At 41.0% G+C, this 14,481-nt stretch overlaps 1 long non-coding RNA gene across 1 annotated transcript in view; it reads left to right on the top strand.

Annotated features, from left to right (window-relative positions):
* LOC140631627 (uncharacterized) overlaps positions 1–14,481 on the top strand; it is a 122,452-nt gene that overhangs the window by 49,443 nt on the left and 58,528 nt on the right. Inside the window, exon 4 of the long non-coding RNA XR_012029155.1 lies at positions 12,544–12,719. This is a non-coding gene — a long non-coding RNA (uncharacterized lncRNA). The remainder of the gene's footprint in view (positions 1–12,543; positions 12,720–14,481) is intronic.

Here is a 14,481-nt window from a genome sequence, read left to right as displayed (position 1 = left end):
CTTTGGGACAAGGACGTGGGTTTTTTTTTTCACATAAAGCCTCTACTGCTTCAGTACGGGAAGTGCCATGAGTGGAAAGTGCTCCGTGCAAAGGATAAGCTTCCTGGCTGATGAATAGTTCATCCAGAACAACATGGTGCCACTGGCCCATCCTGTGTGGAGCATCTGATTTGTGCCACATCTCCTGTAGTGGTATAGAGTTTCCACTCCAGCATTTGTATTCATATTCACATTTGAAATGGACCTGGGCTCTGCTATAGCTCCAAGCAATCCTGAAAATAGGTAGACTGTGCATGTGTGCTAGAAGCTCCACCATAGACAGTCCCCCACTGTCTGTGGCCTGTAGTGACTTTACAAAGACACACCAGATGAATCTAAGCCATTGACAATTGCCTGCCTTCTTCCAGTTCTACTTCCTTCCCCTCGCACTCTCCTTTTTCTTTCCACCTGGAGCCTTTTGTCATTCTAATCTTTGCTCCCAAATCGCCAAAAAAGTTTCTGTAGCACCCTAAACATGCTCTAGTCCTTTGATGTATTGTGGTCTATGAGTCATAAAAGATTTTTATCCTTTTTTTGGTTTACCCAAAATTATGCTGAAAGTACCTATGTTTGAGAAAATGATAAATCCTTGGAAAGGTGGCTGGGGGAGAAAATACTGTGACAAGGAGACTGTGAGGAAGACAAAGCCAGGGGCCCCTGGGGCTGAAGTGGGGAGTCTGGAGTCCCACAGGCCCCTGAGAGCCTGGAGCTGCACTCAGCAATTGCACAGGGCAGGTCTGAGGACAGCCTTATCTGATGGCTCCTGTGTGTTGGCCATGGACCTGCCTCCCAAGGACGAGAAGCTGCTAGACAGATACATCACCTGCCTCCCCAAAGAAACTCCAGGCATTGACATTGCTGTTAAAGGGTTTATCATTGTGTCAGGACTTGAATTTCAGACTGAGAGTTTGGGGATTGTTGTGGTAGAGATGGTGGAGGGAATAGAAGCCATTCAACCACTTCTCCTGAAGTGTAATAGAAACATAACTTGTTGGCCGCTTGGGTGGCTCAGCAGTTGAGCGTCTGCATTTCAGCTCAGGGTGTGATCCTGGAGTCACAGGATTGAGTCCCACATCAGGCTCCTTGCAGGGAGGGAGCTTGCTTCTCCCTCTATGTCTCTGCCTCTCATGAATTAATAAATAAAATCTTTAAAAAAATAAGAAGAAACATAACTTGAGCCACATATGTAATTTTACTTTTTCTAGTGGTCACATTAAAAAATTAAAAGACAGATGAAATTAATTTTAATAACATATTTAATGCTATACAGTTAACCTTTGAACAACATGGGTGTTAGGAGCACTTACCTACTCCCCCATACAGTCAGAAATCCACATATAAATTTTGACTTCCAAAAAATAAATAAATAAATAAATACATAAATAAATACATAAATAAATACATAAGTAAATAAATAATTTTGACTTCCCACAAAACTTAACTGCTAATAGCCTACTTCAGACTGGAAGCCTTACCAGTAACATAAACAGTTGATTCACACACGTTTTGTATGTTCTATGTATTATATACTGTGTTCTTACAATTAGGGAAGCTGGAGAAAATAAAATGGTATTAAGAATATCATAAGGAAAAAAAAAAGAATATCATAAGGAAGAGAAAAAAGATCACGAGGAAGGGAAAATATGTTTACATTCGTATACTGTATTTACCAAAACAAATGTGCATTATATTTCAAATCTGTGTTGTTGAAGGGTCAACAGTACATCTGAAATATTATAATTTTAAAAGGCAATCAATATGAAAATATTAATACTTTGCAATCTTTCTTTTTTCTTTGTACAAAATTCTTCAAAATCTGGTGTGTGTTTTGTACTTACAGCACATTGGAATTCAGACCAGGTGCATTTCAGGTGCTCAGTAGCAACACATGCTAATGGCTGCAAAATTGATCAGCTGCTTCTAAGGAGATCCATTGCTTCACTATATCAAAGCTACTTTCATCTGCCCATGTCCCACTCCCTGATCATTCTCCAATCTCTCCTTTCTTTCTGCTTGACCCTCCTTTCCCCAGCTTCTTTTCCAATATTCCCCTATCTTTCTCTCTCTCTCCTTTTCTTTCTTATAGCAATGACCTGATTAAGTCATTTCTAGAATCATTAGAAATGAGAAGAGAGTTAGGACCAGAAAGAAAGGGACAAAAAAGAGCTTAAATTTTATGATAGAGTAGAAGGAATCTAGAACAAATGTTATGCAGTTCTAGCCCAAACCATGCCACATCAAACTCCAGGAAGAAATAATATTTATAAGTGAATTTTGTATGGATAGGAGTTTATTAAATTAATTTCATTCATAGTGAAAAAGAAATATTAACTCTCCTCTATGACCTAATTACTTGATGCCCATGTCTTGTCACGTTTTCCAGTAGCAACCATATGGGATCTTTCAGTTGCATAGAATCTATTTAATTGCTGAGTCTCTGACTAGCATTCACGTTCATGCAGAACATGTAGGGAACATTTTAGATGCTACCTTTCTCTTTTGCTACTCAAAGCCTTCCAACTCGTATCCCTATTTCTTAGAAAACAGGGAGAGGACATACCCTTTTCCTTCTTTCTCTTTGATGTTCAAAGACAGTTAAGCAGAGCCTGGAGGCTCATGTAATGTGGTGGTTGGCTCTAAACTGACATGTAGGTTTTTTGGAACTGAAAGGTGTTTTTCAAAGTCTTGAATGTGTAGGAAGTCTAGGTTGGGCTCCCAGAGAGATTAGATTTTCCCCCAATTTCCTAATTTCGCTGTGGTCCTATAGTACTCACTATTACCTATTGTTAAGTCCATCAAAGATTAATTTTGGTTGATTCTGGACATTTTTCTTAATTATCTCAACTCTTCACTCTTGTTGGAATGCACTATATCTATAAAGATCCTTTCCAAAGTTTAGATTTGAGACCCTATTGACATGCTGCCTCAAGGTCTTGATCCATTAAATAAAGATAAGTCAAACCATTGTTCTGCTTCTTAAATAGAAATCAGTTGGTTGGTGGAATATTTTGATTGCTCATTCCTACATTTAGATATAATTTTGCTTAGATTGCCTTTTCCTACCATGTGCTGGCTTGACATTAAACATTACTCTCTTTTTGCTTTAGCTTCACGGGCTATGCTGAGCCAAAGCTTGTGTTGTTTTCTGTCTAGCTTATCCACCACCCACTTCATTTGACCTTATAAACATGTTTAAATAGATTTCTCGGATAATGACCATTTTAGCTGGCAACTTCCCGTTTAGATATTATAGCAGGCACAGTGCAAATTAGAGGGCAGCGCAAAAGCACTAAGAATCATGAGACCCTAGATAAATATAGTAGAACCGCTCAGCCTCGGTAAGACAAGGCTGGGTTCTGATCCCAGTTTACCCACTGACTCAGTGAGTGACTCTGGGTAGGCAGAGTAAAACAATCATTGGTTTCATCCACCGGTGACTAAGTCATGTTGATCTCAATAATGGGGGCCAAAGAAAGAGTTTACTGTCACAAAGACACCTCATTTCCATCCTGGGTGTTTCACTGTTCCCTGGACTTGCCTCTCAGTTCATGCTGAGGAAAACAAAGATACTCTTTATGTACTACAGAGGGGAGACAGGGTGATCACCAGCTGGCCTTATCAGCAATAAGAAAAATATTTCTAAAGGTTAGCAGATGGGCAAAATAGGAAGAGCGGGTCAACCTGATATTAAAAGGGGGACTTTAAAAGGTGGCTTTGTTCAGTTTTGTGTTCTCTTGATATAATGCGCTTTACTGCTCTGTGATTTCAGTAATAGCCCAGGTCCACAAATGATTCAGACTTTCAGTAAAAAGCCTAATAATGTTCTGCTCAGCACCCAGCCCCAAATTTTGCATACACTAGTTGCCTGATGGATGTTGAGAGAGTGAGTGAATGAAGAGCTGAAGAATTAGGTGTGAATAAATTGCAAAGGACCTTGTTTACCTTCTTCGACAGCAGCTTTACTTGTGATTTTCCAAGTTGTCAGAGCTCTCAGATCTATCTGAGCTTCAAGTCTTCTTCCTTTTTCTGATTCCCAGAGTAAGGGCTGACTTAGGAAGCACTTTCAGCTACTTGCTGGCCATCTGATGGATCTTTTACATTCAGTTATTTACAAGAGAACATACTTTTTTGACCTAGAAGGGAAATATTTGGCATAAATTTTCACCACTCCTTATTAAATAAACTGAGCACATGCCCCTCCTCGTTCCACAGAAATACATTTCCATATTTTGAGTTGGAACGAAGGAATGAGAAAATATATAAAACTGTACAGCAGTTTAATGAACAACTGGATTTTTTTTTCCCAAAATGCATATAAACAAATCTTTGTATTGGGAAAAAAAAAATTATAAAACAAATTCCAAAAATGTTCACCAATCCATATTTTTCCTTTGGAGAGAGAAGAAGCAAGTTCAAATGGGTGAATGATATTTCTATGGACTAGTTGATAAACATGTCACCTTATACTATTTAGTTCTTTTACACTTTTTTTTTTATTTACCCCAAATATCTTTATGTCTTCATAAAAATTGCCTGAGGCAAGTGGGACAAAGGTTAAGGCTCTCCTTGAGCAGAAGTGGTTACTGAGCTTTGCCAGGGATCTTGCAGTTTGTTTGTGAAATTAATAAATTTTTTTTTGTGTGTGTGTATATATGTGGGGGTGGGGTGGGTGGGTGCATATACAAAATTAATAACCTGGGGCAGATTCTGAATGTTCATTAAATGGTAGGAGTTCAAGCAGTGGTGCTACCAGGGAAGCCTTTTTGAAGGAGAGTGTGTTTATGAATGTAAAAGATTAGTGAAGCTAAAGCAAATGGAGGGAATTGGTGTTGGTGGACCAGGGCCGCAGAGAAAGGAGCAAAACCAAATACCAGTAAGTCTAATGGTTTTTCAGGATTCCTTTGACCAGATCAGTTTAAAGTACAGACTGTAACTTATGATTTGTATGTGTACTGATTATATTGAATTTGGGTTCTGTTACGACTGTCACAAAAACCAGATTCTGATAGTTTCCTGAGACAGGCATTGACATCTTTGGAACAAACTTTAGCTAAAGAATATAGCATCTCTGACCAGGAGAGTAGGGGACCTGCACTGCTCTACTCAGATCCCTCTGATCCATTTTACCATTTTGGTGTTCTCTTCTCAGGCTTCTGAGTGTTTTGTGTATAGGTTCACACTTGTGACTCTCTCAGAAGACTGCCCCTTCATTTGTCTGCATCCTGGAAGCCAGAGCACCTGAGGGATTATATCTCCCTGTGGGACCCTTAGCCAATGACTGACTGGCAGAAGAGAGTGAAAGTCCAGACCTATGGCCTCAACTGGGGAGTCTTGGGGGTTTAATCCACACTCCAGAGTTCTCCTGGAAGATCAGACTCAAAATACCCTTTGTGAAACTTTCCCTAAAATCACTGTGGTACTTGGCTTTTCCCTCACCCTGTCCACCATCCAACTCCTCTACCCTCTTATAAAACAAATCTTCAGAATCTGCGTCTGGGAGAATCACCCTAAAATAAAGAAACATGCCTATCTTCCAATGTGGGTATAAGGTCTGTAAAAGATAGCCAAGCGGGAGAGGGTAATGATGAAGCTGAACCAGAAGTGAATCTCTTACTATTTTCTAGCACAGGAAGACTCTGCTGTGCATCCTTTCTTCCTCCAAGTCTAAAGCAATAGAAGTTTGGAGATGGTAAACTCTGATAACTATTCCCTGAATAGAAATGCACAAGCCTTTCCCTCCATCCTCAACATCCCCAATACAATCTATGTTCATAATATGCAATTTGGAAATGATGATGACCAAAAGCATAATCATAGTCAAAGCCCTGTATCACTGCTCTGTACCCACACATCCTCTTGCTCATCCCATCGATGTTTACCAGGAGGCAGCTTGCCAGAAAGGAAATCAGCTGTGGGGGCTGCACAATTCCAGGAGCCAATCCATCAAGAAGGCATTTGTGCCTTTCAGGCGTGGGGGTGAACTAGAACAAAAGTAGTGTCTGTTTGCTTGCGTCATGGGAAAAGCAGTGAGAGAAATTGCTGCTGACCAACCAGTGACAGTTGGTGGAGCCCAGACTTTTAACACCAACTAGTTGCCAATCGGAAAGGATTTCCAAGAGATGAATCCACCACCATGACTCTCTTTCCTTCTGTTTGATTTTTTCAGAAGGAGTGCCAATCTGTAATAGGCTGTCCTCATGTGATGATTACTCTATTGTGCATCCACTTACACTTATGATGTACAGGCTTCCCAAAGTTCAGCTATTCAAAATTAATACCATGAGCATTTCTGGGAAAAGAAGGGGAACCACTGTGACATATGGGCAAATCTAATGATTTGTCTGAAACTGATCAGCTGAATGTTTATCTCCTTTGTCCCCTTCTAATCCCTTAAGAAATATGAATCACTCAGTGTTCCATTGTCCAATTATTTCAAAGCAAGGAATAATCAATAGCACTGTATACTTAAAAGAGGAACTTTCAAAGTTTGTCACACAGAATAGGACGTTGTGTAGTCATTGGAAAGTAAGTTTGTATCTCACGAATTTTGACTTATTAAGATGTCAGCCTTAATAGTCATTACTTTTAATTAATGACTGAATTCTAGAATATTTTGTACAAAAATTTATATTTAAAGAAGTGTCACCTAGAAGATTTTTTGAATGCTTTGGTAAAATTAGTATGTGCTATTATTAGTGTCATCATCTACCATTGTAGGAGAAAGTATATTTTGTTTAAAAAAAAGATTATTTTGATACAACTTGGTCTTATTGAATCTCTTATTCCTCAAAGATGGGGTTTTATAATCACTGCTGAAGGGTCCTTATTAATTCTTGATTAGATAAATGAATGAACAAATTATAATGTCATAGATCCATCCATTTACTCATCATTTTATTTAGGACCTCTTTATGCTTTCTAAAATGTTATTTACACTGTGAATTGGTTTTGTAAGATTCTTTTTTTTAAAAAATTTTATTTATTTATTCATGAGAGAGGCAGAGACACAGGCAGAGGGAGAAGCAGGCTCCATGCAGGGAGCCTGATGTGGGACTCGATCCTGGGTCTCCAGGATCATGCCCTGCGCTGAAGGCGGCACTAAACTGCTGAGCCACCCAGGCTGCCGGTTTTGTAAGATTCTTTTAAAGCAAAGGTAAAATTCAATTAAGTCATTGTCTTATTGAAAATAAGAAATCAGTAAAGCCTAAATTTATGAGATTGACAACTTTACAGTAGTCAACATCTACAGAATAAATAATCTAGACTTTTATAAGTTCTATACGACATCTATAGGACATCAGCAGAAGATAGGCTGCCTTTCCCATGTTATTTGTTTTTATCTGAAAGGAAATCTCAGAATCCTCTAAGCAAGTTCTTATGTAACATTGGTCAAGATTGGATCCATGCTTCTTTCTAAACCAATCACTGGCAAAGGAGATGAAATTACTGTAATTAGTTAAGATTAATCAAGATTTGCTCTCTGAGTCAAGGAAAGGGGGAAGACCTGAACTAAAAGAAAGGAAGGGAGATGCCTGAGTGGCTTGGCAGTTGGGTGTCTGCCTTCAGCCCAGGGTATGATCCTGGAGTCCTGAGATGGAGTCCCGCTTCGGGCTCCCTGCGTGGAGCCTGCTTCTCCCTCTGCCTGTGTCTCTGCCTCTCTCTCTCTTTGTCTCTCATGAATAAATAAATAAAATTAAAAAAAAAAAAAGAGGGAAGGAAAGGAGGGATGGTGGCCAAGAGGCCAAGAAACCAGCAATGCCTGTTTCAGGTATTCAGCTTCTCTTGCCACTACAATGGGGAGAGAAGTGTTCGAGGAGTGTGATGAGACTTTTGTGAGGGTGGTTTATAAGTGAAGATATGGGACTATTAAGCTATGATTGATGGATGAACCTGTTTATCTTTGCTTCTCACTAATGAGTCTTCGGAAAAGTCTTACCTTATTCCTTTGGGTTAAATTATCTTATCCAGATTACGTGTGCAATTCTGCCAAAAATACTTAGATCTTTATTTTGTACTTCAAAGGTTCTTGGTGGCAGGTCCAGAGTTCTGGAATTCACTTCCCCCAGCTATTTTAACTATGAGTAGAAGTTGTCACCGGGATTTATGCACGACCATGCTATATATGATGGATTCTAATTGAGGATTGGGAAGTGGGAGGTGTTATAAAATAGCAAAATGAATTCTTTAGACCTTATCCATATACATATGCAAAAGGAGATATCTGTAATTTTTAGGCCATTCAATATCAGGGCTGACTTTTATCTGGTGTGCCCTGGTAGAGAATACTGGCCAGCATCCATTCTGTTATTGGTAGTGACCCATATTGTACAATGAGTTAATTGTTTGACTATCGCATTGCACAAAACACTGAATTGCAAATTTAAAGAATAAAACTAATAGAAAAAAATAAGTTGCAACTTCTAACTTGAACACTTTTATGTTGGTATATTCTGTGTTAGAAATGTCACCTACTGGTGATTTTTTATCTATAGATCATTAGGTATTAATACATAGACAAAGAGGAAATTAATGTGGTTCAGAAAAGTAAGTGGTGTGTTCAAAAGATCCTTGGCTTATTAAACATTCTTCTCAACTGGACTTGATAGTTCAGTACAATCAGAAAAGTTTCCAGAAAGAAAATTAACATACGGTTGGTATAATGGTTTCCTATTGCTTCTGTAACAGGTTACCAAAAACTTAAGTGGTTTAAAACAACACAAATTGATTACCTTATGTTTCTGGAGGTCAGAAGTCTGAAATGGGTTTCAGTGGGTTTAAATAAGGACGTTAGCAGGCTGTATTCCTTCTAGAGATGCCAGGGAAGAATCTTTTTCTTTGCCTTTCCTAGCTTCTAGAGGATGTCTGTATTTCTTGGTTCATGGCTCCTTCCATCTTTAAAGTCAGCAATGACTGGTTGAGTTACTCTCACACCACATCACTCTGACACTAGCTATTCTCTCTCCCTCTTCCATAATTAAGGGACCTTTATGATTACATTGGATCTACCCCCCAAAATCTAATAATCTCCCCATCTCAACATCCTTAACTGAATTACATCTGCAAATGTACGGTGATGTATTTATTCACAGATTCTAGGAATTAGGATGTGAATGTCTTTGAGGGGACCATTATTCAGCCTGCCACAACGGGTTTACAAATGTCAGTATTCAGATTTTAGTGTTTGATCTTAGAATCCACCCTGGCCACCATCTCAAGCATTTTCTTTCTGAAGTTTGCAACTGAAAGACAGGATTGTTTTGTCTCTGAGAGTCATGGTGATGTTGAATTGGAAGATGGAAATAAATATGAAAAATAGAAAAAAGTTAAGTGGGCTGGCATCAAGAAATAGTTATCAAAAACTTACTGTGTGCTAGGCTTATGCTAAGTATGATGGGGCAATACAAAAAATAGAAGAAAGCACAAACCTTACTTTTAAAGAGCTTCAAACCTTGGAGGCAAAACACATATATATAAATAATTCATTTGTACATTCACTCCTCATTTGCTGGGAGGTGTAGACTTCCTTGTGTCCTCCAGATAGACTTATACCCTAGAGCCATGTCTTGGAGCCTCTTGATCTTGGGGTTGTGAGTTCAAGCCCCACATTGGGCATGGAGCCTACTTAAAAAAAAAAGAAGAAGAAAGTAGCAAGCATTAATCTGATTTCTCCTTTTGAAAAGGTGTTCTCTCCAGAGTCATACATCACCTGGTTTGCTAGGATGGAATGGAGGAAAGGAGAGAGCAGAGAGAGGGAATTTACATGGATCAGTCACCTACTGCGTGCCAGCACGGTTCACCCAGCATCCTTTATCCTCCCTGGGAGAGCTATAATATTACTCATGCTTTTATAGATCTAGAAACTGAGGATCAGAGAGGCTTTTAAAAAATACAGGAAAAAAACCCCCGACCTCCATCTAGGAGGTCATGCAGTTAATAAGTGGGAGGCATGAGATTTGAAGCCAGAGCCCTCTGATTCCAGAACATGTGGTTTTCTATAATTTCCAACTGCCAACAGGACTTGTAGAAATACTTAATTGAAAAATATATCTTTTTGCATTATGTTACTTTAGAAACTTGGAGAAGCATTTCTTTTTTTTCTCCCAGTCCTACTGTAAGTATCTTCCCCTCCTTATAGGATGTCTGTCTTTTGCTGCTACAAGTAACAAGCAGCACAATTCCCTTAGAAGTGTGACTTGCTCTTCTATAATAACCCAGAGACTATTTCTTCTTTGTGTGCCTTTCAGCGCTTTGTCCCTTGCCTTGCCTCTGGCTCTCATTGCAGTCCATTTAGAGCTATCAACATCTTTATTTTCATTCAATAACAACAGCAATGACCTTGTAGGCTAACTGTTTTTGTGCCAAGTGCAGTGGTAAGCTCTGAGGACACTGCTGTATTCCTTGGACTGCTAGAGCTTATATTCTTCATAGTGAAATAGTTTAAAGCAGGGGTCCTCAACCTTGGCTACACATTTGGCAACTTAGAAACACTTGACAAGTATTCTTTTTTTAAATGCCTGGGCCACTCCCAGAGGTGTAATTGGGTGGTGGGGGGAGGGGGTCAGAGAGGGAGGCCTGGCATGAGCACTTATTTTATACCCAGACAATTCCAGTGGGTAGCTGCCATTGGACGCTCTAATTAATCGGTAGACTTAATGTGTTGCCCATCAAAGGAACAGTCAAAGGATGTTTGGGGCAGGTGCCAAAGGAATATATCCTGAATGTGGAGTTTCAGACATTGTGGCTTTAGATAAAGAAGGTAGTTTGGTGTTTGAAGCTGACAGCTCTTCCCATTGCGCTTCGGTTCACACTGGGTGGTGACTTGAAGTGACATCGATGGTTAAGTCAACTTGGCCCCACAGCCTTTGGATCACAATTCCCCCATGTAACCTGACTGCAGATTATGTGTAGCATTAGTTGCCATTTACTAAGTGCCACCTGCCCATCATTCTCACAATGACCCCGTGAGGTAGGCCTTATGATTCTCATTTTACAAATGAGGAGACAGGAGGGCAGGTAACATGCTAGAGGCCACACAGGTTGGAGGTAAAAAAGCCAGTTCCAATGCTCCACTCTAAGCCATGGTGCCACCTCCCAGGGCCACGAGTGTGGTGCTGAGCAGGCTGGTCCCCTGTTTCTAAGGGGACCAGGAGGTATCATTCCCAGACCCAGTCAGCCTGGAGGCTCTGCAGACCATGCCAGGCTGTGGCCTGGGTAGGGCCAGCTGCCTTTGGGCCTTGACTTGTGCTACACACAATTACCAGTAAGTCCCTCTCTCCCTTCTCAACATCACTGCTTGCTCTTGGAACCTTAGCAGCATTTCCATTCTGCACTATCTGTCTTTCTGGAAATGAGAGTCTAAGAAAGACCTTATGTGTCACATCTTCCCTCCTGCCTTCCACCTGCTTGTTAAGCTGCCAGGGAATTTAGGGCTGGGCACAATTGGGAAGTGACTGATCTACGTCTTTGTCATCACCATCCTCTCTTCTGTACTTTCTTTCCCTTTGTGGAATCTAGGACGTTTAGGCTTTTTAAGTAAAACTTTTTCTCAAGCAAGGGTAGAGTCAGTTCATTAGTCTATGGTGTAAATGACTGATAACGTCCCACATGCCACCTTTTCCAGAGACAGTCACATTTTAACAGGGGACAAATTTCAATTTGGGAGCCCGACACACATGGACTTGAATCTTAGGCTGCTTACTGGTTATGTAATGCTTGGCAAGGAACCTAACCTGTCTTAGTTTCAATTTCTTCATCTCTAAAAAGAGACTGACATCTCAGAGGAGACATCATTGAGGATTAAGAAGATTGGAGGATGAGACTTGCACAGTGCGTGGCACAGAGTAGGTGCCTGTTCAGCGTCATTCCTTTTTCCTTCCACCCAGTTGCAGAATTCATGCATCTGTTAGATAGGAATAAAGTTAGGCAGGGACACATTTCTGAAATCTCTCAGCAGCGAATGACCTCCTGTTACCTTTACTCCGTAGAAAACACAAGGTGTCATGGAGGAATGCTTGAAACTTATCCCCAGTGAGTTCTCTCTCTTTTGCTCTCTGTCTCTCTCTCTCTCTTTTTTGTCTCTCTCTCTTTATCCATCCCTTCCCCCCCTCCATTGCTGTGTGACATACTGGGTCACAAAGGAGAGTTGTGACTATGCTTTGCATCCAGGCTTCCTTTTTTTTTTTTTTTTTTTTAAGATTTTATTTATTCATTCTTGAGAGGCACAGAGAGAGACAGAGACACAGGCAGAGGGAGAAGCAGGCTCCATGCAGGGAGCCCAATGTGGGACTCCGTCCCAGGACCCCGGGGTCATGACCCGAGGCAAAGGTAGATGTTCAACCACTGAGCCACCCAGGTGCCCCTGTGTCCTGGCTTCTTATCAATCCTGCCTTTCCACCCTGAAGCCTCCCCCAACATGTAAGTGTAAAGATTCATACCTCATCTCTGAGGTACTACACATTTGGATACATATTGGACAAAACAATCTCTTGGTCTTTCTTTCTACAGAGGCTGAAATGCCACTCCTCTGAATGGAAAACTAGCTGCTATGTTCCCAGATAGAGTGGCTGAAATGCAGATGCGCTCCCGGGTTTGCAGCTTTATTCCAGTGCACTGAAGAGCTGGCTGTTATTGAAGAACAATTCCAGCCGCCGCGAATGACCCAAGCTTTCCAGGGAGCCCCGGTGAGCAAGCCTCACTTTCCGTGTCTGTCTCTGTCATCCTCATAAAACATCCCATTAGGCTTTCTACTGAGACAGAGAAACCGAGCTGACAGTGGAAAGTGAGTTGTTTAATTGCTATTACCTTTCCATGTTTGAAGTGCATTTTTTCATAATTGTTCCAGAAAAAGAAGCCTGGATTTGAGGGCCAGGTTAGGTGAGCTAAGGATTGAGGTGGAGCTGACTGCTGCCATCGAAATTCTGCTGATGTTGCAGATCCTGCCCAGTTACAGCAGGATTCTGACCTCACCTTGACTGGGTGTACAGACCCACGCTGGTACCCTGAGCTCTGGGTTCAGAGTTCAGCTGGGCCACTTACTGGGTGGTAGACTTTGGCCATCTAGTAACCTCTCCATGTCTCAGTGGCCATATCAATAAAATCAGCAGACTGATAATACGTTCGAGGGTCTTTGTGATGGGTAAACAGAACTTATGTAATTCCCTGTCATATTGCCCAGAGAAAAGTCAGCAAATGCTCCTGCCTCTTCTCTTCTCTATGCAACCAAATGTAGTTGGTCCAGAGGAATTACATTTGATGAAATCACATGAAATGGGCCTCAGGGGCCCTGCAGAGGGAAAGAGAAGTCACAGAGGGAATATACCTTGTGTGTGTGTGTGTGTGTGTAAGCCCCAGTTTTTGAAACTCAAAATATAAACTGAAACTCCAGTGCATTTAGGAAAGCTACCTTATGGCAAAGAGTACAAACAGGAGCTCCAACACCAGTGCTAGAAATAAGTGCCATTTACCTGGCCTGGCTCTATTAACTCCCTTCAAAGATGTCATGTTCATAGCACAGGATTTGATGAGTTAATTCAAACCAAGTCAAGGCATCAAATATCTTGTGGAATAAATAACAATGGGTCATGCATTTCTGAGACATGTTTCGCGCTTTTTTTTTTTCTTTTAAACCAAAGTAGTCCTTCCTGGCTCCTGAACACAAGCCATCCTCATCTATTTCCTAAGATAATCCATTATAAATTATGACAGGCTCCCAGGAGCCTGGCGGGCAGCACGGCCCGATCTGTGCCCTGGTCTCACTTTTCTGTCCTGGTCATCTCCGACAAGTTCCATGCGTGACCGGTCAGGAGACGGCTAATTCCAGTCCAGGCATTTTTCAGATGAGCCTCATTTTATTTTTAATTTCCCCACAAATGCATGCCAGGCGCAGATTTCGTCAGTTACAGACATAGCTCTCTAATCTGTGCCGCCCTTCCGTAGCTCAAACTACCAAATGAATTAAGGTCCAGTTACATATAAAAGTGATTATGATCAGCGAAATGTCTGCCCAGAGTGGCCTTCCCCAAAAAGGGCAAAGATTTGAGGCTCTGACACTCCTCTTTGGGCATCTTGGGGCCATACACTCACTGTAAAATAAAAATGAACCCATTGACAACCTTCTCAAACATACATGGCCTTTAGATTTTATGGCTCAGTGACTTCTGGCCACCATATAGTAGAGAAATAAATTATTTTCTCACGTTGGGAGAAATTATTTGTTTTCTGTCTTCATCTAGTAAGATTTCTTTTCAGGAGAACTCACCTCATCCTTTTGAAAGCTTCCTCTTTCACCTCTGCGGGCATCTGGCTTTTGCTTAGAGGCAGATGACTACTCCAAATCCTAACAGTTGAGGGGCAGGACTCTACGTAGTCTTTAGGATTCTTGTTAGGCTCATCCACACATTTTCAGGCTGTGCAGACTCTGTTTTCTCCTCAAGCTGTCAGGAG

Source organism: Canis lupus, chromosome 4 (assembly GCF_048164855.1).
Source record: "Canis lupus baileyi chromosome 4, mCanLup2.hap1, whole genome shotgun sequence".
NCBI classification, from domain to species: Eukaryota; Metazoa; Chordata; class Mammalia; order Carnivora; family Canidae; genus Canis; species Canis lupus.
Note: the sequence above shows the minus strand (reverse complement) of the source record. Positions and strands in the feature narration are given on the sequence as shown.